This window comes from Gavialis gangeticus, unplaced genomic scaffold (assembly GCF_001723915.1).
Source record: "Gavialis gangeticus isolate Ggan-Ray unplaced genomic scaffold, GavGan_comp1, whole genome shotgun sequence".
NCBI lineage: Eukaryota > Metazoa > Chordata > Crocodylia > Gavialidae > Gavialis > Gavialis gangeticus.
Window position 1 is genome coordinate 92,307,959 of NW_017729032.1, and position 5,652 is coordinate 92,313,610.

Genomic DNA, 5,652 nt, shown 5'->3' on the forward strand with positions numbered 1-5,652 from the left:
TTCCATTTTAAGCTGTTTTTGGCTTCATTATCACCCACTTGTGAAAATTCCCCTCATTTAGAATTTCTAAGACAACTATTCAGCTAAAGACCAACTTTTTGTTTTGTTTATTAATATTTTTCTTTGGATTTCTTGTTTGGGCCACTAACTTGATAGACATGCACAAAGGTGGTGGTGTGTCCTTGGTAGCTAGGATAGTTGCGGAAAACCTAAAGTTAATTTATTATATTAAAACAATATATTTTATTCCATGGTGGGGGAGGGAGGAGAATTAAACAGTAATGATTAACCAGGATCCGGATTTTCTCTGGTAAATAAAAAAAATCCCCAATTTTCAGATTTAAAAAGTAACCCAAATCCACATTTTTCTATGATTGAAATGAAAAACCACTATTTTATAGTAGTGGTGTTTCATTTTAATCATGTGAAAATGTGGATTTGGGGTTACTTTTTTATCTAAAAATTGGGAATGTTTTTATTAGAAAAAATCAGGATCCCTGGTGATTGCTAAATTTTAAACATTGGCTTCTGTACTCATTTAATAACATTTTATTCTCTGTATTTATATTTTGGCATAGCTTTGTTTAAAATCTCTATTTATATCATGCTTTATTATTTCATTTTCTGCTTTAAAAGTGTTCTCTGGCTAAAGAGGAAAAATCCAATTTGCACATGTGGTTTGAGCTCTGCAAAGCCATCTGCAGTGATGCAAACTGCATGTACTGACCACACAGGAATTTGCTGCACTGCTAGTTTCCAGTATGGTAAGTCTTTTTGACACTGGAATCTCCCCATGTCAAAAAACAGTGCGCCAAAAAAAAGCAGGGTGGTTCACTTGGTACCTGTGTGCACCACCCAAAACCAGAGCCTGGCTGGGCAGACCCACACTTCAGCTTCCAGCCAGGGTCTGCACACCTGGATTGTTGCTGCTGCTGCTACAGGAGGCCCCCAGAACCCCAGATAAGGTTGCTGGGGCCAGCTTCCCGTTCCCCACCCAGAGCATTTTTCCCCATGCTCTGGGGCCATAGTGCAGGATATCATCTCTTTCCAATTCTGTCATATTTCGGCCTCTCCTCGTGTTTCCGATGCTAAGACCCTTGCATTCAGCTGCTTCTTTCCTAGCTCATCCCTTAATCCCAGTCTTCTCAGGGCTAGCCTCTGCCAAAGGCAGTGAAAGTCAACCAGTTTTCCTTCCCCCTTTTGCACCTCCCCACATAACCCCACATAACCTAGAGACTTCAAACAGTAATCCATAGTGTTAAAAATATTTTGGCCTTTTGTGGGCTTTCCGAATTCTTTGCAACAGAAGAATTGCTCTGGTATTTTTTCTGTAGTCAAAACATAAGTGAAAACTAAGACTTGTCATTTTCTGACAAAGTGACTTGAGTCTAACAAGGGGTGTTTTGTGTCTAAAAAGTTGAGAACCAAAGCTTTAGACACCTGTCATGGGAATGCTCACATGCATGAAAGAGTGGGACTATTTAGCAGGTATTCCACAAATTAAGTGCCCTCCCCAGGTGTCACTCCAATCCCATGCCATTACCTGATCCACCTCTTTTCTGTGTTCCCCGCCCCATCCTCCCTGCATACTCTGATGCTTTGCTTCCTAATTCCCGCCCTCTGAGCAGCTGTGCTGCCTATCCCATCCCCAACTGCCACCTGCCACACACAGAAGCTGCCCATGTCACTTGTGACTTACATGCCACAGGATGGCCAGCTCTTTTATAAGTAAAGCTACTCCCATTTAGAATTGTCAGTAAGATGAGGACCCAAGTTATTTTTAATATCCTTGTGCTTTATAAGAACTCCAGCCATAAGCCTTTGTATTAGTAATGAAGAGTCAACCTGAAAAGATCTAGAGGTGTTAACAAAATCCTGGACACTGGAAATTGGAAACTGGAAGTTATTTAAAAGTATCAGTAGTCCTTTCCTTTATGGCAGGGGTCAGTAAACCATTTTATCTGGCCCATGGAGATGCAGCATTTCAACAAAGTGAGGTTTTGGTGGCATTTCTGCAGCAGCTCTGGCTACAGGTCCAGGTCCAGCTCCACATCCATCTCTGGCTCCAGCGCTAGGTGGTGCAGGTCATGCTGAAAGTGGCCTATGGCTAGAGCGAAGCTCAGCTAAGTGATCCCCTACCACAAAATGTTTTTGACTCCTGTTTTACAGTATTATTTTCCTATTCCACCCTTACCTGTATGTAGAAACACAGGAATTAAGTCACTACAACATCTTATTTTTCCACCATTACATTTAGCAATAGCAATCCAAGCCTGGTAATGATTCTGAGGTCAGCACAATCATTGCATCTATATTTGTAGCTAAGAAAAGATAATCAAGTAATGCAACCAGGGCATTGTTATGTTCTTCTCAGACTTAGTGTTGCTATTAACACTGAAGTTAAAAATTGAACAGTGGAAACTACTTAGGAAGTGTATTAAAATATAATGTCAATTTCTTGAGAAAAAGCTGCACAATCATTTCTTTAAGAATAGTTAGCAGGATTGCCAGTGATACTGTCCAGGAAATGGTGTGCAAGGCCTGTTTTCACAATCTATAGTTGTAGAAAAGAGTCTTTTTCCACCTCAGCATAAGAAACAGCCATCACCACTATGGAGTCCAAAAGGTGTGTAAAGCTTCCACAGATTAGTTCTCACAATGTGTTTCTGTGCATCATAACCTCATTTTCACATAACTTTATGCTGAGTGCAACTAGCGATACCATGGTTTATTTCATAATGATAAAAGAAACAAGCAGCACAGTGAATATGAAATATTGCATGTTAGTTCATAAAGGCAGAATGCCATTAGCAGATCTCATATAGCTTTGGGTGTGCTAGGTAGAGAACTTAAAAGGGAGATATTACACAAATGAATCTTTATTTTCCTTACTAATTAATAAACACCATGCTGTGAATAACTGGTGATAATGTTCTAATAAGAAAAATCAATACATTTACACCCAGGGTCACTGTAATTGATGCTGCAGAATAAAAAATGCTTTCTCCATTGATCCTTTAGCAATCTTCTAACTAAAAAGGAGAGGAAAGAAAGCCAATTACTGTAGTATGCCTCTGAAAATGATAAGATTAAAACAAGCTAATTATGCGTTCTTGAATAACTACAATTTTTGATGAAAAGAAGTAGAATAAGGACATACTTGGTCTCCTGTTCAGAGGTATTACTCTTTAATAATTAAAATATAGTAGTTTTACATTTCATATCTCTTAACTAATAGACAAACAAATAATTATAACAGTCAATTTAAAAAAAAATGTTCTAGATTAAACATTTCAACACTGCTGAAACAAAATATTAAAGAAAAACCAACCCTAGGATCCTAAATACAAGAAACTTTGTAAGTGAACAGGAAGGATTCCGGAAAAGAAACACCAAAAATAAAACCTTTGGCACAAATGCCCATACAGTGCATTTTCTGAAGTCACCGATCCTTCAAATATCCTCGCAAAACATACATATACATAGTTTCACCGAGTTCAGTTGGGAAACTCAGGCATTTTTTTAAGATCCAAAAGGGAAAAAGTATATGGCTGCTCTTGAAAATTATTAGGTTTTTTAAAAATATCTGAAGTAGCCATTTGTACCCTTAGACACGTAGACTTTCTATTTCTTCTGCTACAGTAAGTTAAATAAAAATAGAAAATCAGGTTACAAGAACCATTCAATAAGATTTAAATGCGCAACTCACCAAAGAATCTCATATAGTAATTTCCACATAAAGTCCATAAGTGATATCTGAGTTACAGCATACTATTTAGAAAGACTTCTGCTCTTGATCTAAAGAATTCAAGTGATGGAGAACTTACCACTGCCCTAGGAAATCATCATAAAAATAATATTAAGTTGATATTCCTTAAATGCATATTGATAGTCATTAATCATAATATCTACCTTTAATTCTTTATAGATTGCATCCCACACCAACCTTTTCATGATTTTACCTAGGAGTGTTGTCAGGCAGTTACTCAAGTTCTCTCATTAGTGTTTTTAAATATTGGCATATCACATTTAAAAAAGAAATGAACCTGGAGCCCAAAAAGGGAAATTTAGAAATGTTTAGCCAAAATATTCAAAGAATTAAAGTTTGACAAAGTTATAAGCAAGTGAAAATAAGGTTTAATAATGAGAAACACCAGACAACCATAATAATAGGCAGTTCTACCAGCTCCACCATATATGTATTCAGTGTGTTATGTGTATTATTCCTGGGATATGGTTAGCTCGTGAGAGAGAAAAATGAATTAAAAAAGAAAAGATAGAAAACTAGTAAATTAAATAAACAGTACCATGAAAAAGGACTCTATTTTATAGTTTTCAATCTCCTTAATTGTGCAAGATATTTCCTTACTGTATGTCTAATGGCAATGGGCTTAAACTAAAATCCAGGAACTGAACCTGAGATCCAAATGCAGTTCAGAAATGGAGTTCCCAGAACAGAGATGTATCTTTAACAGGATGATTCCAGATGTTTCACATTTTTGGAAAGTTCAGATTCACATCTTAATTGTGAGTCCCCAATATCAGCACTATTCCTAGGTGGGATTTTTTGAATTACATCATTATAAAGCTTATCATCCACGTCCAGAATGACAGCTAAAGAGCAGCTTTGATAAGATGCAGCAGAAATGTTTACAGATCACTTTTGCGATCCTCTGATTGTACATAAGCTATATCCAATCAGCGTCTAAGTAGTTCAAGATACAGTGGCTAGAGATCCTAGGGGACACTATCTATCTGGATATGCCCCCTTTCTGTTTTAAAATTCCTCTGTGTTGGCTTCAAGGAGAAAGGCAACATATCTTAAGTGTTTAGTCTATTCTGATTTAACTGTTCGGTGTGATCCTGCTTCCTCTACCTTTCTTGAAGGAGTAATGTTCATGCAAATAATGCTTCCTGTTGCTTCTATGTGAATAGTCAATGGCATTCCTCAGATAGCTGCACTTCTTTTAACCTCCTTTGAGCTAGCTATTTGTATTACTGCCAAAAAAGGGCAGAAGTAGTATTTTGTAGTGGTAGCAGCACTGTAAATACAGATTTTTTAGGACTTTCTTGGTCACATACTTATCAGAGAGAAGAGATGAGCTGAAAGCTAAAGCAGATGTAAGAAGCTGTATCTTGCCTAAGGCATACTTTCACTAATTTTAGTTTGTTGTTATTCAGTTCAGTGAGCTTGTTCAATTTTAACATTTCAATTAGTTGTGTAACTAAAGAAGTATCACACAAAGTAGTTTGTTTTAGGGAACCCTAAAGCTGGCTCATAATATGTAAAGTATTCTCACACACTCTTCAAAAGTATATGTTCAGTCAAGCCTTGAGTTGATTTTGTGGAAGATGAAAGAAGTTCATGTTCATCACGTTACACAAGATATGTCAACAATGGTACTGGAGTAATGAATAAAGCCATTACTCCCTACCGATACCCTATGGCTTCTAATTCTCTGAATAAGCAAAGAATGCACCTCCTCCTATCAGGGAACATTCCTGTCACCTATATGGTGAGAAGTACCTCAGCTCCACAAGTACTCCAGATAAATTAAATCATTAGGTGCTCATAGTGGTCCCATCTGGCCAAAAAAAAAATATATATATATATATATATATATATATATATATATATATAAAATTTGAATA